Here is a 25,174-nt window from a genome sequence, read left to right as displayed (position 1 = left end):
TTTATCGTTCTTACGCAGACTCCGGAGGGGGAGTCATGTTTATTCCAATATTAACACCACTCCACTATTAAGAATAATTTTAATCTACGTTTTAAAAATAAATATAGAGTTGGGATAGAGTATTACTATGTGGCTTCTTTAGCATAATGGTTGGCTACTTCGTTTCCAGTTATTCCCAAGTTGGCCTTGCCCCATCGGAAGCCAATCATGTTTTTTTTTTTTTTTACAGCGCTTAATTTATTTTTTATATTGTTAACAAAACCAGATCTGGAATTGGGGCTCTCTAAGGCAGCTATTCATGAAAGACTGTCGGTATAAATAAAAAATGTTTTTTCCCGACAGCCCAGCCGACCGCAAACTATGGCGGCCAGCTCTGCCTGAAAAACAGAGTTAAAAGGTTGAAGTTTAAAGAGAAAAATTTTAAAATTTACGTCGTTTTTAAAAATACACACGGCGAGTGCAGTGGAGTTATACCCGGACGGGTCCGGATCTGATATGTCCACTGCTGCTCCAGGGTAGGCTCTTGTAGGCACACAATCCTCTGGGCGGCAGGAATATTTTTAAAGTGTTTCGATCCAGTTCTATAAAATCAATATAGTGATTAAAATCATTAGAGCCAAAAACCCAGATCTGAAAGCGTATAAATTCGGCTTTTAGCCACAATATGCAGGGGGGAGATTCCCACTAGTATGTTAAGGACATTGGTGAACGTTGTTTTGAAGGCCCTTGTAAATCGTAAGAGGAATATTCGTTGTATAGTATGGATATTTGTTGTTTTGATATTGACCCTCCCCATATGTTGGCTTCATAGATGAGGGCTTTTTCAATTACTGTTTTGTACCAAAATTTTATTAGTTGATTATCCAGGCTCCAATTAGTTTTGACTATTCTATTAAAATTAGTTATTAGATCGAGGGCCTTTCCGTTAATGTTGAAATGTAGGAGGAACAAGTAAGCTTGTTATCTATCGCGATTCCCAGTATTCTTAGGCTATCGCCAATTTTAATTGGATTATTAATTTTGTATGTAGGCGTTTTGCTTAGGATAATGGAATCTCTCTTTGAAAATCTCCGGGAGTCGATGCTTCTAAATACAACTGCCTGGCACTTGTCAGCTGAAAGTTGTAGTTTAAGCTCTGAAAGTTTATTATAGACAGTGGCCAATGATGCATTCACGTTACTCGATAAAATATTAGAGGTGCGGCCACCGACTTCAAGTCCCAGGTCGTCGGCAAATGCTTGCATATGTACTCCCGGAAGGTTAAGTTTGAGAATATCATTAATATAAATATCCTTGATAATTGGAGCGATCACTGATCTCTGGGACAACCCTAATAGCACCATCGAGTCGACGTTAAAATTTCGTTTTGAACGGAAATTTTCCTTGCGCTTAGGTAATAAAATATAAAATTTATATAAACCTCGGAGTGCCCTAGTTCTTAATATTTTTTAAAAGTACCAACCAGTTCATACTGTCGAATGCTGATTTGATGTCCAAGGACATGAAGGCCAGATGTTCTAAATGGACACGCATCTTAACAATATTAATGATATTTTGCAGAGCTAGATAGCAACTTCGGCCCTCAATGAATCCGTATTGATGTTCATGTATAATTTGGTTGCCATCCAGCCATGCGTTAAATTTATTTAAAAAGACCCTTTTGATAATTTTGCCTAGTGTGGGCAGCAAACAGACCGGCCGCTATGAAGAGCATAGGGTAAGGCCTTTGCTATTTTAAACAAAAAGAAAACCCTGCCAGTTCTAAGGCACTCCGGAAAGTAATAGTAAAAACAAGTATTAAAAAGTTTTAGCATAAAATCTTTATTTAGTGTATAGACCGCTCTCCACATTCTATAGTCAATTTTGTATAGTCCCGGATCTTTGCCGCCTTTGATGCTCCCAAAGACTAAGTCTAAATCAAGAAGGTTGAGAACCTCGTATTGATCCTACGTGGGTGTAAATTTAAAGTTATCATTAGGGCTTTTGCCTGGGAAGAAGTGATCCAATAAACAGTCGATTTTATCACTGAATCAACTGCTTGCATCACCATTCGGGTTCACTTTAATTTGAAGTTTTTTTTTTTTTTTGCTAAAAATGAATTTAAAGAGGAATCCGTATTTTTCGTGGTAATTTAAGCATAGTCTTTCCCAGGCATCTCTTGGGTTTTAAAAGTAATTTTTGATAGGCGACCCGTTCTTTACGGTAGTCGATCCCCGAGACCAGAATAAGGTCCTCCGTGGAATTGTTTTTTTTTTATGCGAGACTTATAGATCTTGTAAAACTTATTAACTTTATTTCTGCACAGCCAGAGGTCTTCGTTCCAGAAGCTAAATTTCTTGGCCGTTTGCTTACGTTTATTCTTTAGGGATTTAAAATCGAAATTATGAATAAAATCTATAAAATCCTTAATAAAATTATTAATTTCGGAAATGCTCCGGATGTCATTAAGTCTATTATTAAAATGATTAAAACGATTTTTGGTAAAAATTAAAAAATTCTTTAGGCCATATTTAGATTTAAAAAAGAAATCAGCCTCTGGATTAGTTGAGAATTCAATTTTAAAGATATATATTTATGGTCGCTATGGGCCTCGGTGTCCAGGACGCCCCAGTTACTGATGTGGTCAGAGATAGGTGCGCTTAGTAACGTAAACAGCTAACATTGGGTTCCCAGATCTTATGTAAAAGTCGGACTATATTCCTTTATGCTGCATACGTTTAAGTTGTTGTGGGCTATGAACTCTCATTTTCCCTCCCCTGTAATTATCCTAGTCATAGCCCCAACGTTTCGCTTTGCAGTTAACGACAAGATTGAATGAGATAATGAAATGAAAATTTTCTAATTCTTTTAGTATCTCATCTATAGAATCGTGAGGGGGGAAGTAGAAGTTTAAAATATTTAAATGAAGTCGTTAAAATAAAATTCAACACACACCGTATTGGTGGTACTGAATTTAAAATGGGCGTTTAGGTTTTTCTGTTTAAAGTATAGATGGCTTTCTTGTCACTGGAAAGGAAGGTCCGACAGCCAAAATTAAGTTTGGGGGTGGGGGGTTCCCCTTTGACCATGTATTTACCCTCAACTGCAACTGAAGTCAGGGTCCAAGACCCTAGCAACCTCAAATGCTCCGGTGTGCACAGCCTCACAATGGTTTAAATTGATTTGTATGCCACGTAGTGTCTTAGTGTCCATAATCCACGCGGTGTCGAGCGAGTTTTTTTTGTCTTCCATAGCCAGCCTATCAAGGCTGCTGTGATTGGTGCCAAAACTAGTTCTAAATATTTGGTTAGATTTTGAACAATAGATACAGCAGGTATTTTTGCACTTATGACCCTTTTCCTGGGTGTTAAAATTCCCCACATCTCTCACAGGTTGGGGGGGGGTCTTCCCTCCTCCCACAAACTTTTGTTGTGTGACCAAATCCGAGATAGTGCATGCACTGACTCACACTGATGAATTCCGTCCCTCTGTGACGACTCCACCCAAAGTAAAAACTCACCTCTCTTTTAATTCAATAAAAGTCTTTGGGGATGAGACTATCCAATGATTTTTGTCCTCTCCGCGGGCGGGGATAGAAAGTTCAATTTTGAAGATTGGTTGATTTTGCGAGTCCGCCAGAAATAAGTTTTTATCAAGGAGCCCCTTAGTTCCTCCTCACCAATTGTTTTTTAGATGTTATATTTAACTTTGGGAGATCTTTTTGAAGGAATTATAAGTTCAAGGACCTCTTCTATTGTATCATCCTCGGCGAGGATGTCACGGAGGTGGTTAGATTCATCAATTGTGGCTCAGATAATTTTTACGCCACCTCCGTATATGGGGACAATTCCTCTAATTCTGGTGGACGGATATTTTTCCTTAATGCATGTTAAAATCGTTTCTTTATTTTGTTCGTAATTTGATCGGTCCCCCATCTTTGGCTTAGTGAGCAAAACCCCTTCTGAAGTCACGGGAGAGGGGTTGATGGGAGACTTTTGCCCGTTAGACACAATGTTAGAGAAAGTTCTTGTTTCGTTTGTATTTTTCTTAAATTCCTCGCATTAGCTCATTATCTCTCCCTTTTTTTGTGTTTATGTTATTAAGAATTTACATTATTTTTTGGTTGGTTTCCAAGTTGTTTTTCTAATTTGGTGCGGGATTCTACTAGAACCCCTAGCCTGCCCATCAATGTCTCATTTTGTCCATACAAAAGATGGATTTTTGCTTTGGCGAGGGAGGATTCATTATTTGAAAGTAACTCTTTTAGGTCAAAAACCTCATCTTTGGACCACATTAGGTCCGAGTTAAGCTTCCTCATAATTTCCAGGAAGGAGCGGAAGTAGTAGGAAAATTTTATTTCTCAGTTCTTTACCAAGCTGGCATCTTTTAGAATAATGTCATCTGTCATATTAGAGAAGTTTTCCAGTCTTTCTCGCAAGATTTTGGCTACTCCATCTGGAAACTCTTTATCATTAATTCTATTCATGAGGTCTTTCGTAGCGTCAGGTAATCGATTCCTAGGTTTTAGTTGGGACGATGGTGGGAGATTATTCTCTACTGAAGGTATTGTCTCAGGAGCCGTCGCCGCGGAAATAACTTCCGAAATTATTCCCAGATTATTGATATTGGTTTTTACAAATGTGTTAGTACCCTCTAAATTTGATTGAGACCTCGGGCGAGTAAGGATACGAGGGCTAGTGCCATCTCAGTTACTAACACATTTGTAAAAACCAATATCAATAATCTGGGAATAATTTCGGAAGTTATTTCCGCGGCGACGGCTCCTGAGACAATACCTTCAGTAGAGAATAATCTCCCACCATCGTCCCAACTAAAACCTAGGAATCGATTACCTGACGCTACGAAAGACCTCATGAATAAAATTAATGATAAAGAGTTTCCAGATGGAGTAGCCAAAATCTTGCGAGAAAGACTGGAAAACTTCTCTAATATGACCTCTAAATTTGATTGAGACCTCGAGCGAGTAAGGATACGAGGGCTAGTGCCATCTCCTTTTTCGTCTTCCTGGGTTTTCTCATTACAATTTATTTCGGTGTTGTCATCCCTCCGACATAAGGGTTGTTCTCCAGGCTTCAAAAATCGGGACAAACACATTTTGAAAAGAAGCTCCAGAGGAGACATAGAAATTAAAATTTGAGGTAATGGGCACTCCCCACTAAGATCATGACATTTTCCGGTGATAATACATAAAAATAGTCAAAAGTTTCCAATAAGATAGATCTCAATAAAATAGTCTCATTTTATAAAAGACATACAATTTAAGAACACTTAAGATTCAGGTAAATAAAGATAAGCATTGTAAAAATATCTGAAACCACAATACAACTAGAATCAATAAAAAAGACAACCACTAGAAATATACAAATACCACATTTTAAAATCAAGATAATAAGACAAAGGTCAATATTCAGAATCAAATATCCAAAAAGTATAGATAAAAGACTCACCGCGTGCCGTGAAGTACCTCCAAAACGAGTAAAATCTTAATTATATATCGAATCAAGTCCTAGGCAAATGTCAGTATTAAAGTCTAAAATGTTTTAAATCGGAAAGGGGGTGGAGAAATTGGATCCGAAATACTCTTCAGAGTCTTGGTGTTTATGTTTCCTTAACAAGAGTTCTGGATAGGGTTCGAGATCGAGTGCCCTCCGGTAGTATGCCAAGAGCTCAGATTCTAAAAGATGTTTGACGGGAGTCTCCGTTTGTAGAAATGATCGTAGGGGTCCAAAAGGACGCCGCTGGTGCTCTGTGGTCTCCACGATCCTCCAAAAGGTGGGTTCGAGGGTAGATCATTCCTCAAAAAAACACACTAGGGCCAAGAAACCCAGGTCAGCATGATGGTAGGTTCAAAACTGCCATAAGAATCCAGGAATAACATCAAAGGGCACCGGTAAAGGGTCGATAGGGTTCCTAAGGCTCAGAAACTGGCCTAAACCCCGGATTCGAAGCACAAGAGAACTCTGGTAGGACAGGGACTAAGTAACCTGTGATGGAACCTGGCAACCACTCGTGAAGAAAATCTTCGGTGGTCGTTGCTCACGGTGCTTGGAGAATCAAAACAAAGCGTCTTTACAACATCGAAGCTGTTTTCATTATTTCAGAACCACAAAAAGGTATTTACTTAGGAAAAAGAATTCTTTTCACATATTTTTCTCAATTCCAAGTGTTTTTTTTTTAACTTTTCGTTGAACTATTTGAGTGATTTGCCGGGTTTTTACATCGGTAGAATTGGCATGTAGGTAGATAATCTCCGGGGGTCTGCCGATAGTGTATCCAATTTGCTGTACTTCTTTAAACAGGAATATCTTTATTTATCGCTGTTCAAATTTAGCTTTTATTAGTATCTTGACAAAGAACAATTGTACATTTCCATGTCAGCATCCGCGTTGTTCACCAGTATCCTGCATCATGTTGGCCATGCTTGGAGGGCGTTTCACTCTTCGCCATGCTGCATTTTCCAAGTTTGTTAATGAAAATATTTAGTAGGTTGAATAACAGGCTGGTAAATCCACAGTATAACACAATAATACTAATTATACTGTTTAAATAAAGATTTTTCTTTCCAACACAGACAACAGTTCTCAAAATGTTCATGCTCCACAAAAAATTCATGCCGAGGATTTCACACCAATTTCCAATAAAAATCATTTTTTATAATTAAAATCCACAAGTTCTTAAAGTATTAAAAGTAGTATAAAAACATTAAAAAGCTTTTAAAAAATCAGTAAAATTGAAGTAAAACTTGCCGATGAGAGCTATAAGTTGTTCCAATCCACGAGCGAGGAAGAGACAACATCACTCGTTCGCTGCCGCGGCGATTCTGAAGTGCATCCATGTGTAGCACGCCTTTACTTTTGAACAGTTTCCTCTACCACAAGCAGCTTACTCTGTTCAACGCCGTATGCAGTGCACACCTCCTATCGCCATTTGTATCCGTGTTCGGTGATGTTGCCATAGATACAGTCATTCAGACGCAATCGCAAATTCCACTTTTCATTTGGGCAACCCAATAGTTAGTAGAAAACGCCATCTACTCTTGATTCCGCAACTTATCAAATTGAACTGAGAATTACATAAAATTAGGAAAATTTATTAAATTCGTATAAGAAAGCCGAAATCGACAAGACCCAATTTTTGAACCACCGGCTAATGAAAAAAAATCTGTACGAATTGCAAAAATTCTTGTTTTAAATATAGTTTCATTACAAGCATGTCATTTGATGATTTATCAGATTTAATTCTCTTAAATTATTTGCTAATTTTAAGTAACTTACGCTAATAATTTGATCTCTGACGCCATGAAACAAAACGCATTATTTTCAAATTATTTGACATGGGCTATAACGAGTTGCTTTGTGACAAATACTGATATCGTCAATACATTGATAAAGAAACAAAGTAAAATACCATTTAAAAAAATAGCACAGCCAAAAGAAAATGAAAAGCGAGGTGATGCATTCAGGTTGTTTAAAAATGCCATCTCTCCATAAAATTTGTGTATATCAATATTGCAGTATATATTACATATCGACAATATAATTGAAATACGAGGTTTTTGTACTGTAATATTAATGAAATTTAAAAAAATTCGAGAACTAAATAAATCTTTACTTTTTTACAAGGCCACTTTAAAAATATATTGACTTTATTTAAAACTTTGGAAATCTTTTTGACAATTGATTCGAAAGTATTGATTAATCACATGGCTTTTCCAAACTTTATTACATAATTGTTTTTATTAAAACTTGTGACAAATAGTATAGAACATATTTAATAAAAATAGTTTAAAAAACATTGTCAGAAGTGTCACGTTAAAAAAAATTTAATACTTTTAGACCTTAACTTGCAATTTTTATTAAAATATTACTCTTTCAAGAAAGTAATTCTTATTACTTTCTATAAATGAGAAGTGGCATCAGTTGAAAAAAATCAAAATGTAATAAAATTATTTGATTAATTGATAATTAAGTTCTGGAAACACTCAAATACCTTTTTAACACTATAAACAAACAGATGTAAAAAATTCAGAATTAAACTATGTCAGGAAATGAATGAAAGCTCTATTTCTAAAGGTGGAATTTTTATTATAAAGTTTTCAAAAATTGCATAATTAAAAAAAACATCTTTCATTACCTGCGTTAAAGTATTAAATTTATCTTGAAGTTGGTTAACCTGGAAGAAAAGATAATTTAAAATATTTCAGATGTATATAAAATTTTGCTTTGAAAACAAATTAATGAAAAAGTTTGTGTTGACGCACAGCAAAAATATAATAATTAAAATATTGCAAAAAAAGTATACAATTTTCAATGGAAAAAAAAAGAAACTTCAATGGGAAAAAAAAGAAATTTAAGAATTCTTAAGATTTTTGTATTATTAAATCCTTTATGCCTTTAAGTGGTAATAAATTAATATTAGGAGGATATTTTAGTCATACTATTCTATGTGTGTTGTTACTCCAGACCTGAAAGCAATTTAAAAAATAAGTTTCAAAATTAAATTGGCTTTATATTCTATAAAATAAAAAATATATACAGTTAAAGCAGCAACAAAGGATGATTAGTAAATATCAATGAATTATAAAAATTGAAATTCAACGTCAGGTTTAATCCCATATCCTATTAGTACAAAATGTCCAACAGCAATGTCTTCACGACGGTCGGCATGCAAAATATGGGACACCATCATAAAGATATCGTACAATATCTTGTGCTAATTAAGTAATAATCGATTAAAAATAAGTAAGCAGGTTATGACTCCAGAAGAAGATGCAAAGAATAAATAAATAATTGTACATTTGTTCTAATCGTCTGTAAGTTAGCCGTACGACTTTATGTATTCGCAGTCTTCAGAAACCATCGATTTCTTAATTTATTTTCAATGTTATCAACATAATTCGCGCTGTGTTTTTGCTAAGAAATCAAATCTGAGAGCTGTCCGTTTGTACAACAAACAGACATCGTTTCATAAACTATTTTTGTGGCCTAAAGGCATGCGAAACAATGAAATCCTTGGAATACTCTATACCTAACCTTATTAAGATGCAACATAGAATCATCACTTCGAACTAAGAGTAAAATGAGATCATGAGGTGGAAATATTCCAAATCTCCAATTAAAAAATGTTTAAGGGTCTGCTTGTAAGAAGAAGTTTCCTGCAGCGCATTTCATTAAAAGTAAATGTGAAATAAATGTACTTTAATGAAAAAATCACAAATTAGCATAGAGATTTATAGCATTTTCGAGCTATTATATCAAAATCTATCTACCCTAGGCAGATGTCATTTCAAAAATGACTTTTCTTAAACAAGGAATTTCATCGAAGTCTAGATCAATCAATTTTGATCATGAAAGTAAATCAACAATACCTGATTTGTCACTCTTGTCTCGAAGCATCTACTCGAGTATAAAGACAACTATATTCTTATATAAGATTTGAAACATATTCGTACCATATATATATATATATTATATACCTGTAACAAATCTAAGACCGAAATTTGAGTATAGTCATATGTAAACCAAACCTCTACCACTCGTTCTCTCTGGCCTTAGTTTGGTTAACATTCACTTTGTTAGCAGCACAAGGGCCAGTACTGGAGTAAGGATAAGCTACACCCAAGCTTTAATATGATATTTTAAATTTAAATGGTATTTTGATAATATTTTTTCTCCTCATCCTATTTGGCTTCAAAAAGTGGCATAAATGCCGTAATATTTGGACCTTGAATATTTATATCCATTTATCTATTTCTCCATTAGTTATATACTGAGAAGAGTTAGTTTCGGATAGACCTTAATAATTTCAACTGTCGTCAAACCGTTTCAAGCCGTCAAAATTAACAATAAGTGTCATAAAAGTATGGTTACGGGATCGTGAATACGGATATGTGCGTACTAAATTAATAGAGTGAGTGCAAGAAATAAGTCTACACAAGTAAATATTTATCATTAATATTGTATTTATCACTATGAACAGGGTATTCTGAAATCGACTGACGATTTTCAAAAATGCAGTACAGGAAAATGGTCATAGTTAAAAATAATTATTTCATCAAATTGATGTAACAAAGCATGCATTCTTCCTCGAAAATTTTTTGGTTTCATTTCAAAAATATATCAATAGGTGGCGATACAGACAGTAAATATGTAAATAAAGAAACAATTGAAAATCCCCTCACAATTTCTCGAAATATTTTTATAAATGAAAGTCACAGTAAAATATTTTCGAAATGCCCATTATCAATTGCAATCATATGTCGTAATGGGAGGACGAAATCGATACACATTTTCTCGAAAATGGCCAATGGAATAGTTGCACATGCGACGCCGAATATTTCTTCTTCAAGTGGAGATTTATGTGTTCCACTGGATTTGTCTGGTATATCGAATCCTTCAAGTGACCCCAAAGAAAGAAATCGCAAGGATTTAAGTCCGGCGAATACGGTGCCCAGTGTATTCCCTTTCCTGTGAAACATGGGTCATTTAAAGTAATTACAAGGTCATCAAATTATTTCTTTAAGAAAGGGAGAACGTCAGTTGTACGGTGAGGACTCACACCATCTTGCATAAAACAGGATATCGCGGACTGTTTGACTAAAGCATTTTCAATGGTCACAAAATCATACAAAATTTGAATATAATGTTTTAACGTTATCGCATTATATAAAAAAAAAAGAGATACAATGACACCTCTACTGTAAACAGCTGTCCATACAGTTACGTTTTGAAGTGAGTTCGAATAAAATTCCTACACATGTACAGTTTGTGCCTTTTCAGCATATTTTCTGTTGTACAACGCTATCTACTGGTGTTTTTGTCACTAATTCTTTTTCGCGTAATTCGTTTCCCCACGTATTGAATAGAATGATCAACAATTTTAGAGCCTTTACATTCAGTATTTCCCTTTATAGAGAGCTCTGAGTAGGGATGCTTTCATTTTGATCACCTTGTAGTTAACACGTAAGAAGAGATGACCATGATTTCATTGAATATGGCAGTTATTATCGCTCTTTTAACTTCTATGCACTCAACTTTGGATACATTCCAACATTTATCCACTCCACAATTTTGGGAAAATGTTTATTTTTCAATGAAGAGTGTAAAATGTGTATCTTTGGCATCAAGAGCATCAGAAGGTGTGGAGAAAACAGAATAAGAGCTTCAGAAGGTGTGGAGAACTCCCACCCACCCCCAGTTCCAATTCTAAATAATAAAAAAGCTTAGAATCTGTCAAATGTTTACTGTATAAATATATACCTCAAGATAATTTAAAAGGTCATTTATCTATCGTTTTAATTTCGATTTTTAACCATAACCAAATGCTTTATTCTATAATAGTACAAGTAACAACAGTGTTTAAAATAAAGTATTTTGCTTTGTTTTCTAGCATTGTATAACAATAAAAATAATATCACATTGTTTGCTTAACTTTACAGAAACAATGTAATTTTAAACAGTGAGAGTCTTTAAAGCAGTATCTTTGTTAAAAGGGGCATTTTTGTGCTTGAAACTGCTCGACGTGTTGAGTTTTATTTTGAGCTTTTTTGAGAACGTATTTTTATTGGAAAATAACGTTTTTCCGTAGTTAGAAATGGGTGTGCTAGAATATGCTTCTGTTGGCACATTTATGTGGATTTATTATCGAGTTTTTTTCATGAATGACTGGATTTCTTGCGTTTTCTTCGTTCCGTATATTCTGATATTGAAAAATTTTCTGATGGATGAATGGAACAAAAGACATACTGCTTGTCAAACGGCAATGGATCAGGAGCCAGTTAATGTCAAAATTGACACTGCGACCTCTGTGGATGAAACTATCCTGCAACCTGACGAGGAAGCATTTGATTCCTATTCCAACATAGACGAGGCCGCAACCCTTCATCCACCAGAATCAACTGCCTTTAAAATCAACATAAATCCATTCACTAACCCTTTTTTCGATTTTATGACTTTTGATAACCCTCTGGCACATCTTGATACGACTGAGCAAGATGAAATGACCATCTGTGCCGAGTGGATTCTGAAGCATCAAGCATATTTCAATAAATAAATGCAGTTCTAAGGACTTCAGCGAAATATCTACAATAGCAATCTTCGAAATATTTTTGATCAACGCTTCAAGGCATCTCTCCATCCAAAGACAAAATATATCCTTCAACCTAACTAAATATAGCAAGAAAATGTCATGGAATTTTTTAAGTTATGAATTATCAAAAGCTCTCAAACAGAAATCTTCTGCTTTTTCAAAGAACTTTTTATACTAGACCTTCCAAAAGTGCTGATGGAAAAAGGAAGAAAAATTCCTCAAGAAAAAAAAGAAATCCAGTCATGGACATCTTTATTGTACATATTGTATATAGTGTTTTTGTATATATTTTTTGTTATTTGTATATATTTATATTCACTCTGCGGACCTTTTTCTATTACTGTTCAAATACTTGTGCTGATTGTTCCTGATGATGGACTTACTTATTACCGGATATGACTTTATGACCGCAAGCGGTTACCCTACTAGTGACTTTATGCATTTCTGTAGTGATTCAATGTCATCGAAGTTTGAAGAGACTTTGCTGAAGAATGAGATCGCTGGCCTGCTACCATAAGATCAAACATATTGAACCAAACATCGTTGCTTGAAGACTTGCGATTTTGGACTCTTCTCAATAGGTGCATTCAATAGCATTTAATTTTATTCTTATTTCATCCCATCAACCCTCAAAATAAAATAGACTCAACACAAAAATTGCCTCTCTCATTGTGTTTATTTTCTTTTCATATTTATGGTTAATACATGACTTGACATCAAATATAATATTGTTTCTCAAATTATATTTCAGATGTTACATTTGTAATTAGAATAAATATTATTTAATTTTAATTTTAATGACATAATATGGAGAAGTTTGTGTTCAATAACAACTGTGTATGTAGGAGAAGTGTAAATGTTTCATATTTTCTCTTTCCGAATAATATTTTTTGTGCCAAAATACCTAAATAATCTAACTTAACCTTCCGAATAATATTTTATGAAGTAAATATTTTCAAATTACTTTTTGGAAGGAAGTGACGTAATTAAATAAACTACTTAAAAAGACTTGTTTATTGAGGACATCTCGTAACCTTGGCAGACTTGAAAGACAGAATGACTCTGCATGTGAGAAGCATCACTTTTGATCAATTACGATCTGCATTTGAACAAGCTTTTTACAGAATGCAGATTTTACATCCTGAAGAAGGGAACCATATTGAGCAGTTTTCCCTGCATCGATAAGATTCTTGGGATTTATGGTTTGATGATGATGGCCAGTGTTTTTGGAACTAATTCTTTTTCACATAATCCGTTTCCCCATGTGTTGAATAATATGATCAACAATTTTAGAGCCTTTGCACTGAGTAGTTCTTTATATATAGAGCTCAAAGCAGGGAGGTTTTGGTTTTGATAACCTTGTTTATTTATAAACCGAAAAAATAAAATATAATTATTAACATCATTTAAATCTTTTTGAAAATAAAACTAAACACTAAATTTTACGAGAAACCCGTGAAACTTTTGTTGAATAATTCTTTGAGATATTATAAATTATGAAAATTATTCTGTAGTACACATAAGACATCACTGCTTTGTGTAAGGGGGTCAGTTGCACGTTAAATCCGTCATGACCAAACGTCCTCCCGCTGGTGTGGTGTGGAGAGGGGTGTGCCAGCTCAGGTGTCGTCCTCGTCATCTGACCACGGTTCGAAATGACGAGGTCCGTCCCAAAATAGCCCTGGTGTTGCTTCAAACGGGACGTTAATAAAACCAAACCAGACTAAACCAGAAATCACTGCTGTACGAGTCTGCTTTCATTACTCATTTTTTTAAATACACGATTGGTTTTAGTAAAAAAATGTCTTTATATTAATTGTAATTTTGTCATTCCCGCTTTAATTTAAAATTGAATTTCACAGGCAATGATAAAAAATTATAGAGAAATGCATAGTACAATGATCAGAACAACTAAGACCTACATAATTTCATAGTAAAAAATGAAAATTATACTATCAAAATTTGAAGCTTAAACATATTTTGCTGAAAAACCTATTACGAGACCCAATGCATAAAATATTAATTGAACCTTTTAGCGAGCATTAATAATTTCGAACCGGCTGGACGCTAAAAGTGGCTAGTTAGTTATAAATTTTAAAATGTTAAATATATAATACTACATTGTTTATGATTCAGGAAGTAAAAAAATGATACTTTTTTAGGTATATTTCTTGATTACGATATATATATATATATATATATATATATATTATATATATATATATATATATCCAAGGAAAATATTTAATATTAAAAATTATTCGAAACAGTAGATACCTCCTCATATCGAATATACTCGAAAAATAATTATACTTAATAACATGTAATGCATAAATTCAGTTTACATTCAATATCTTGTATATGTTCTTGAGTTCTTAACATGTATACCTTTCAAAAACAAAGGCTGGTTGTATGAGGAAAATTGTCGTTGATAATATATTTTCGGTGCAAAATTTTTCAAATAAAATTTTAAAAGATTGTGATATTGGACCAATGTCACTACTGCAAAACTGATTCTTCACTTTTTGCAATTATTTTAAACATGTAAAAATAACTTTAAATACAAAGACAAATGTAAAGGATAAAAAGAAAAATAAATAGCCCATAAAATTACAAAATCTTATAGCATAACTCTTTTAGTAGCTTTTGAAATTTTTTGGATCTTTTCACATTATCTTAAAATTTTAAACTTAAAAACATTACAATTTATAAGACTTTTTATTTAATAACTTAAACCTAAAAAGAATTGAAAAACTGGTATAAATATTCTTTTTTCTTAAAAGTTGAAAAACCTGGTTAAGGAGGACGAAAATCTTTGCATAGCAGAAAACGACATATCAAGACAGGAAAAGCTTAAGAAAGAATTCCAAATCTTATTACAATACTATATTTGAAAAATTAATTTAAATTTAAAAGCTGGAATAAAAATCACTTCCATACCTTTGAGCCAATTCTTCTTACAGCTTTGTTAGATATTCTGTCTTGTCCTTTTCCAATAAACCGGTTTACCTGTAAAAGAAAAAGAATATTGTTTAAAAATATTTGAAATTTCTTCTAAAAATTGACTTTTTGACATAATCATCTACTTTAAGACTAACTTTAAAAATTTATTAGAAAAAAATTATGCTGAGATAAGATTGAAATTGAAAAGGCTAATTTCCTGATTTTTAAAGTGGCTTAAAAATAATTTTCATACCGTAATATGATCCACTATTATTAAATAAATTATTAAAGTTCAATTTATTTTTAAATTATAAAACTTCTGAAAAGTTTTTTCTAGGAAACTTTCCTCCTACTTCCGAAGAAGTAACACCTTGCGACAGTTGCTAGCTCTTTCTGCAATATTTACTAAGATGTAATATCTTGTTCCATTTTGTAACTTGGGTTCAGCATTACAATAAATAGCACCTTTCCCATTTGTTATCTCTAGATACAGCATTACATTTAAAAGTAGCACCTTGACCCATTTGGTAGCTCTAGGTCCAGCATTACATAAGAAGTAGCCCCTTGACCCATTTGGTAGCTCTAGGTCCAGCATTACATAAGAATTAGCACCTTGACCCATTTGGTAACTATAGGTCCAGCATTACATAAGAAGTAGCACCTTGACCCATTTGGTAACTATAGGTCCAGCATTACATAAGAAGTAGCACCTTGACCCATTTGGTAACTATAGGTCCAGCATTACATAAGAAGTAGCACCTTGACCCATTTGGTAACTATAGGTCCAGCATTACATAAGAAGTAGCACCTTGACCCATTTGGTAACTATAGGTCCAGCATTACATAAGAAGTAGCACCTTGACCCATTTGGTAACTATAGGTCCAGCATTACATAAGAAGTAGCACTTTGACCCATTTGGTAACTATAGGTCCATCATTACATAAGAAGTAGCACCTTGACCCATTTGGTAACTATAGGTCCAGCATTACATAAGAAGTAGCACCTTGACCCATTTGGTAACTATAGGTCCAGCATTACATAAGAATTAGCACCTTGACCCATTTGGTAACTATAGGTCCAGCATTACATAAGAAGTAGCACCTTGACCCATTTGGTAACTATAGGTCCAGCATTACATAAGAAGTAGCACCTTGACCCATTTGGTAACTATAGGTCCAGCATTACATAAGAAGTAGCACCTTGACCCATTTGGTAACTATAGGTCCAGCATTACATAAGAAGTAGCACCTTGACCCATTTGGTAACTATAGGTCCAGCATTACATAAGAAGTAGCACCTTGACCCATTTGGTAACTATAGGTCCAGCATTACATAAGAAGTAGCACTTTGACCCATTTGGTAACTATAGGTCCATCATTACATAAGAAGTAGCACCTTGACCCATTTGGTAACTATAGGTCCAGCATTACATAAGAAGTAGCACCTTGACCCATTTGGTAACTATAGGTCCAGCATTACATAAGAAGTAGCACCTTGACCCATTTGGTAACTATAGGTCCAGCATTACATAAGAAGTAGCACCTTGACCCATTTGGTAACTATAGGTCCAGCATTACATAAGAAGTAGCACCTTGACCCATTTGGTAACTATAGGTCCAGCATTACATAAGAAGTAGCACTTTGACCCATTTGGTAACTATAGGTCCATCATTACATAAGAAGTAGCACCTTGACCCATTTGGTAACTATAGGTCCAGCATTACATAAGAAGTAGCACCTTGACCCATTTGGTAACTATAGGTCCAGCATTACATAAGAATTAGCACCTTGACCCATTTGGTAACTATAGGTCCAGCATTACATAAGAAGTAGCACCTTGACCCATTTGGTAACTATAGGTCCAGCATTACATAAGAAGTAGCACCTTGACCCATTTGGTAACTATACGTCCAGCATTACATAAGAAGTAGCACCTTGACCCATTTGGTAACTATAGGTCCAGCATTACATAAGAAGTAGCACCTTGACCCATTTGGTAACTATAGGTCCAGCATTACATAAGAAGTAGCACCTTGACCCATTTGGTAACTATAGGTCCAGCATTACATAAGAAGTAGCACTTTGACCCATTTGGTAACTATAGGTCCATCATTACATAAGAAGTAGCACCTTGACCCATTTGGTAACTATAGGTCCAGCATTACATAAGAAGTAGCACCTTGACCCATTTGGTAACTATAGGTCCAGCATTACATAAGAAGTAGCACCTTGACCCATTTGGTAACTAGGTCCAGCATTACATAAGGAGTAGCACCTTGACCCATTTGGTAATTCTAGGTCCAGCATTACATAAGGAGTAGCACCTTGACCCATTTGGTAATTCTAGGTACAACATTATATTAAGAAGTAGTATTTTATCTTATTTGGTAACTCTAGGTTCAGCATTACTTAAGAAGTAGCACCTTGACCCATTTGGTAACTCTAGGTCCAGCATTACATAAGAAGTAGTACCTTGACCCATTTGGTAACTCTAGGTACAACATTATATTAAGAAGTAGTATTTTATCTTATTTGGTAGTTTTGGTTCAGAATTACACTAAAAAATTATCGCCTTGTACCATTTGACAGCTCCAGCGCCAATATTGCATCAAGAAATGGCCCTTTGCCCTATTTGACAATTCTAGGCCCCGCATTACAATAAATAATAGCAGCTTGCTAACTTTAGGTCAACGCGTTAAGTACAACATTGCATTTTGTTCATACAATTTTTGAATCACGAATTGTAGAGAGAAAAAAAATCACGTTAAAAGCTATTCTATTTTAGTTTCCTTAACTATTTCGTTGATGTAAATGTTATCTATTCATTTAATCCTTCAAATATTAGATTAATAATTAAGCAATCATATTAAACTGGTGGTGGAAAAGAGATGCTAATTTTTTTAATTGTATAGATATGCTATAAATTGCTTGGAAAATCTTAACCAGCAAGCGTCATAAAAGAGCATTTTTTTTCACCATCTCAAACAAAAAATACCATTTCTTTCTTAAATACAAACAATTTTAAAGTTCCATATTTATTTAACCTCGTACCGAGATAATCTAAATCAAAATTCAGAAATGTCATATGTCTAAATCTTGAAATTCTGAATTAGAAGCAATAAATAGCAATGAAATAATCATTATTTTCCCTTTCTATTGTTAATGCAAGATGTATTTACCACGAACATATTATTTCAGTTTTATAATCAGATGACTCAATGAAATTCATGGCGAATTCTTACAGAATTGAAACTTACCTTAGCTGCAAGAGTTGTGATGTTTTCCTCCATCTGATTCAACTGATCCGACAGTTCAGTTATTCTGTTTGAGACACTGCTCAATCTCGACATAAGACTCTAAACAATGAATTAAAAAACATAGATTTAATTTTTTTTAAATTTTAGAATTGCTACTTATGGTTTCCAAATGATAAGTTATTTTTAATACATGAGGAAAAGGTAGCGCGTAATTTCATTAACTCTTAAATTACAAAAACGTGTTTATTATAATTTTGTATCCTTTTACTTTTCAAATTATTGATTCTTATTTTCCCTACTTTGATATAGTGAGTGAAACCAGGAGAAGTGGTATCCTCAAAGCGTTTTCGCATATTTTCAAACTAGCCGCCTTTGGCAACCAGCCGGTTCGCCAATCTTAATGTTCGTTAAAATTTTAATAATTAAATATTTTATGCAATTCCAACTTTAATAGATTCTTCAGCAAAATATTTTAAAACTTCAAATTTTAATAGTCATATAATTCACTCATAATATTATAAAGGCCTTCAGTCATAACGTGATATGCATCTCTCTAATTTTCTGTTACCCCTCGTAGAATTTATGCTTTAAATTAAAGTGTAAATTATTCATCTGCAATTAATATAATAATATTTTTTACTGAAACAAAGCATTTTTTTCAATAATATGATTACTGATAATAGAGTCACTGAGCGTTTAAACTTTATGGGCACTAAAGAATATCTTTTTTAATTTATGTAATATCTCAGGAGTTGGTCAACAAAATTTTCGCAGATTCATCATGAACAGATCGATTAATGAACAATGTTTACTTTTAAATGCATCAAACACTAAGAAAATAAAATGAATCGTTTAAAATAATCGGTCTAAAACAGGTTTAAAAAAACTACTTAAAAAACGATGTAATTAAAACTATAAGCATATACAAAAAATATATAACTAACATAAATACAATTTAATTACAAAAGCATGTAACTCACCTAAAAATAAATTAAATCGTCTGTTGAAAGTGGTTGTCATGACAACAATCAGAACAATGCGCATGCGTGAATTTTCTTCGGAAACTTCTTTTCCCTTTCCAGCTGTGTTGCCATAGAAACCGGCGCACAGCTGTTTACACGTTTATGTTTATCTATTCAGATTTTATAATATCTAATCAGAGTAACGGTGAATATCAGTGTGTTCGTGTTCGTCAATAAATGTTAATTTTTTTAATAACATGATTAACGAAAACAGAGTCACTGAGCATTTAAACCTTATGGGAACTAAAAAATATCTTTCTTAATTTATGTAATATCTCAAGAATTTGTCGACCAACCGGTTCGCCAATCTTAATGCTCGTTAAAATTTTTATATTTAAATATTTTATGCAATTCCTACTTTAATAGCTTCTTCATCAAAATATTTTAAAACTTCAAATTTTGATAGTCATATAATTCACTCATAATATTATAAAGGCCTTCAGTCATAACGTAATATGTATCTCTCTAATTTTCTGTTAACACCCGTAGAATTTATGTTTTAAATTAAAGTGGAAAGAATTAATCTGCAATTAATATAATAATATTTTTTACTGAAACAAAGAATTTTTTTATAATCTGATTAATGAAAATAGAGTCACTCAGCGTTTAAACTTTATGGGCACTAAAGAATATCCTTTTCAATTTACGTATTATCTCAAGAATTTGTCAACAAAATTTTCTTAGATTCATCATGAGCAGATCGATTCATTAACAATGTTTACTTTTAAATGCATCAAACACTAAGAAAATGAAACGAATCGTTTAAAATAGACGGTTTAAAACAGGTTTTAAAAAAACTACTTAAAAAACGATGCACTTAAAACTATAAGCATATACAAAAAATATATAACTAACATAAATACATTTTAATTACAAAAACATGCAACGAACCTAAAAAAAATTTAAATCCAGTCCGCATCGGTTGATAATAATTCGTCAACACAATGCGAAATTCAGAACACAAAGCGCATGCGTGAATTTTCAACGCCAGTTACGTAACGCAAATACGTGATTTTTTTTCTACGCCAGTTGGGGTAACGCTATGCGGATTAGAAATTTTTAATTTCCTTTATTCTGTTTTATTTTTATTCAAAAGTTCTTCAGAATGAATCTGAAGGGTCGATTAATTAACAATGTTTAATTTTAAATGCATCAAACATTAAGAAAATAAACAGAATCGTTTGAAATATTCCGCCGAAAAATACTAACCCTAGCCTCATTACTGTTGGGAGAAAAAAACCCCGGAAGCCTTACTCATTTGGCGGTGGCGAAAATGGAAGATTTTTTTGGCGGAAAAGTTGGCGGTAGGGAAAATGGAAGATTTTTTTGGCGGGAAAGTTAGTTTTTAATTAATAATTAAAATTCTAATTAAAATTTCAAAAAAAGGGACCCCAGGTGCACATTCCCGACCTCTAAGGTATACATGTACCAAATTTGATAGCTGTATGTCAAATGACCTGGCCTGTAGAGCGCCAACACACACACACACACACACACACACACACACACACACACACACACACACACACACACACACACACACACACACACACACACATTGAGCTTTATTATAAGTATAGATAAAGGTGTTTTTCTCTTTCCGATCCTAGTATAAAATTGTGGATCACGGGAATGACCGTAAAAGCCGGGAGTGCTCAGATTTTTATTTCATATACGAGAGATATATGCTTCGTAATAGGGTGAGCAAAGTCGGTATTTGTGTACTAATTACATATCATTAGCGAACAAAGTTACGAAACCTTAATTTTTGGCGATTAATCGTCGTTGGCATGCGATTCATACGCAAACACCAGAAAATCGAATATGTATTTTAGACTCCGTTTTTTGACCGGTTAGAACCAAAATTAGAAGTACAATTCTAGTCACAAGATTACATATAAAATTTAATTGATTTAAATCAATTGTGTTTGAATTATTGCTTTTACTTGCATAAGTAAGTACAGACGACACATTCACTCCTACGGCAGATGTCGTTTATAATTAGACACACATCTACGATTTAGATGCAAAACTGTGAACCAAATTTATATACCCAATTTGATAGGTTCTTGAATTATTGGTTCAAGAATTAAATAATAGACCGACAAACGGTCAACCCCTTCACATACTTGGTTCCAAATTTTGCACAGATCTGCCGTTTAGCTTCGGAACCTATACACCAAATTTCATCTATTCAACTCTTTACATTTTGAAGTAATCGAATGCACTTGTATTCGGATAGCTGGAAAGACACTTCCTCGGATATTGTTCGAAATTTAATAGAAATCTACGTAAGTTATGTGTAGATGGTGTAAATACTATATACTAATTTCATCTCACTATTTCAAAGCGTTTTTAAGTTATTGTGTTGACAGACAGACAGACAATTCTGAAATTGTGTCTTTCGGAGTCAAGGAATTTATGATTGTAGAGAATAGTAAGAACTTTCAGTTCAACGTATTGTAATAGCTTGATGATTACAATACCTTCAGTTTATTTACTTTGTAAAACAGATCAAAAACATTCTCGGACTAGAAAGGAAAAGGATGAAACAGCAACTGCTTTTCATTTAAAAAAGTTAGACTCATGAAATCGACAAAAATAATTAGAAAAAAACTTGCGTATCTTGTTTCAATATTTTTAAATTACAATAAACAGTAGTTTCGAGTATATTATATAAATGAAGCATTTACTTAAAAAATTTTTTTATATATATAGTAAGAGGCAGGAATAAAATAGATGATGTATAATTTTATATATTAGTAAAAGAAGCAAACATTATTTTTCAAAAATATTAATGATTTTAATTAATGTTCTTTGTGTATAAAGTGAGTAAATCAAAATGAAACAAATATATACTTATTTATAAATACAAGCAATCTTTTTAATGAAGTTCCAAACAGTACATATCAACTTTTTTAAAATAAAAAATATCGAATAATTCGGAATTCATATTTCATAATTTTATCTACTAATTAAAAATCAATTGAAATAATAATCGAATTTATGAGATATGTAACTGATTACTGGGCCACTTCAACCATTGTTAATACATATTTAATTATTAAATTCAAAAAAAATTAAAATTAAAAAATTATACATTTATAAATAAAATAATAAATGAAATATCAAAAGATACATTAAAAATATTTAATATTAGCCTGGCTCAGAATAATACTTAAAAAAATAACTTTTCTGAAATAAGTAAAACCACTTCCTCCAATTTTATACTCGCGTTTTTAATTTAAATAAATAAGAAAAAGAAAGAAATCACTTACCGCCATAGATATGGATCCATAGCCCTTTGCCTAAAAATAGTAATACCAATAAAATAAATAATACATATTTTTTTATTCTTTTATTCTGAAACAAAATATTATACATTTGAGGATTACTACGTATTTATATACAAAAAAAATGCATATACAAAAAAAAAAAGATGAATATACCAAAACGTTGCTGTTATAAAGAGGTAATATGTTACACTTTTTTTTACTTTTTTTAGGGACCATTTTTTTTATATTGTCGGAAACTTCATCAATTAATTTAAATTTCGGTACCAATTTTTTAAATTATAGATTAGATGATTAAAAAGATTCCTTAACAGAAAAGTTAATTTCGTTTCTTACAAATTTTGTATATTTCTTGCCTCAGTGTGTGAAGGTTTTACTAAAATCTCTGTATTCATAACTGCTTTTTTCCAATAAATTAACAATTTAAAAAAGTAAAATTCTACATTGTCTATTTATTATTTAAATAAAATGCGTTTCATTTCTGTAATAGCATGCTCGATCAATAAATTTCATTTTACTATAAAGGTTGGTTGCACACTATCATATACGGAAGTTCAGTTACGATTACTGAGTTATGTATACCAAAAGCAGCTAATTTAGGAAAAGACTATATAAAATTTCGTGCAAAATCTAGGCGTGAAATCGTTTATCTAAGAAACTTACAGATCACCCCTGCTGCATGAAGTTATTGTATTTTCGTGACACTCAAGATGACAGAGGTAATTAAAGCTGTCTACTTTCCTGCTTACCAGGGTTCAGTTTGTTTCAATACTCAAGCTAAGGTATTTTCAAACGAACTTTCAATAGAAAGGCACTCCCTACCCCAACCTCTTCATACAATCTACAGGTGACTTGTTATTTTCTGCATGTGCCTTTAGTGCACATGCTTCACCTGTGTGTTGAACAGGATGATGAGGCACTATTGAATAAAAGATGTCACAATTCTGAAGTTGGCATTACAAAGTTAAAAACCTTGCATTTCTATGAGTTAACGTTAAAAAAAAAAAACTTGTATGGAGCTTCGTCTGTATGGGATATTTTTTTTTTTTTTTGATTTTGTATAGTTAACATAATGTTTGAAAACAGCATCATAAGTTTAAAGAAATTAGGCTTTGATATTTAAGCGACCGTCAAATGAGAATACTATATCCTGAGAGATACTTACACTTGACAAATCGACCTCATTGAGTTTGACTCGACCTTGCCCACTTGTTGCAAATTTAACTTCTTTATTGAACGCCCATTGAATAACCAGAGCTCCATCTCGTATGATAATGCGTGGTCTGGCAAGAAAGGATTTCTTTTCAACTAAAATTCTCATTTGAAAAATTTTAAAAATATCTATTAAACTGTTAGTAAACGATTAGTCATTAAAAAGGGCGGGAAAATTCAAATCAATTCGACGTTTGCACTCCAGATGAACATATACGGTAAGTAGCCGATTTCTTCAAGACAAATATTTGTATATTGTAAAAATAGTTAATAATAAAAACATATCACAAAATTTTTTTCGTGCTATCTTTTATCAATATGTCTAAAGTGAAATATTTCAACTCTTTGCAGTCGAAAAGTAATTATATGCATAGATACATATTATGGGATTTTTGTGCTTAAAATTTTAAATTATATAGTTAGATTTTTATAGAATCCGTTATATTAAGAAAGTAAAAATAATATAACATTCAGAATGACGGTCAGATTCTATAAAATCAAATATTAATTATTACAAATTCCAGCCCGTTTAATCCTTGCCTCATTCCAGATACACAACCTTTTGTTACATGCTTTTACTGATTTCTTATAATTATCTCGAAAATTTTTGCAGAAGTTTCCTAGGTGTACTGTGCAGCAAATAGTTTAATTAAAGTAATGCAATAACAAAAACCAAAAACAAAACATGCAATTTTTTAACCTAAAATATGCATAGAAGCAGTTTTATTGCTTTAAATCGTTGTGGTTATATAAAACAGATCACTATATTTGGATGGAATAAATGGAGGGGAAAAGAAGAGAAAGTTGGAATATGGTTTCCTCCTTTTTGTATTAAAAAAACTATTAATCTGAGAGAAAACCTTTACGGTATTAATTGGAAAGTTCTATGTATAGTAGAAACCTACAAAATGAATTTTCGAACATTTAGGTAGCTTAATTAGGACAGGAAAAAATTTCATTAATTTGAGAAAGCTAAACTTCATAATTTTTTTTTCTTTTTTAACTTAAGCAAAATTTTAGTAGTTTCAATTCAGTACAAACAAACAAACCTGTACATAAGTGTTACTTTTAATTAAAATTTTTGAACATGGAGGAATTCCTGTTTAAGATTTCAGATCGGTATAAGTATTATTTCCTACAGAATCAAACTTCACTGAGAAATGTCTGCAAGTACTTTTCAGTCTATCCGAATTCACCACCTATTGAAGTCTAATTCCTTACAGTTAAGAAAGTCAAGATACTCGCGTCTCAAGGTATTTATTAAGAAAATAAGAAAACGCAGCCGGTAGGATTCGAACCTACGCGGGGAAACCCCAATGGATTTCGAGTCCATCGCCTTAACCACTCGGCCACGACTGC

At 32.8% G+C, this 25,174-nt stretch overlaps 1 protein-coding gene and 1 non-coding gene across 3 annotated transcripts in view; both read right to left on the bottom strand.

The window, feature by feature from the left end:
- Nucleotides 1-15,042, bottom strand: part of LOC129976759 (cubilin-like) — a 52,329-nt gene extending 37,287 nt beyond the window's left edge. The window contains exon 1 of one of the 2 annotated variants that reach the window (XM_056090496.1): nucleotides 15,028-15,042. The gene's annotated coding sequence lies outside the window, so the exon portion shown is untranslated. Of the gene's footprint in view, nucleotides 1-8,133; nucleotides 8,170-15,027 lie in introns of those variants that run through there. The other variant, XM_056090495.1, reaches the window with a different exon arrangement.
- Nucleotides 15,043-25,092: 10,050 nt separating this feature from the next.
- Nucleotides 25,093-25,174, bottom strand: Trnas-cga (transfer RNA serine (anticodon CGA)). The gene has a single exon. It is a non-coding gene; the product is annotated as a tRNA-Ser (tRNA).

The sequence above is a fragment of the Argiope bruennichi genome, chromosome 7, assembly GCF_947563725.1.
Source record: "Argiope bruennichi chromosome 7, qqArgBrue1.1, whole genome shotgun sequence".
NCBI lineage: Eukaryota > Metazoa > Arthropoda > Arachnida > Araneae > Araneidae > Argiope > Argiope bruennichi.
This window is presented reverse-complemented; position numbering and strand designations above follow the sequence as displayed.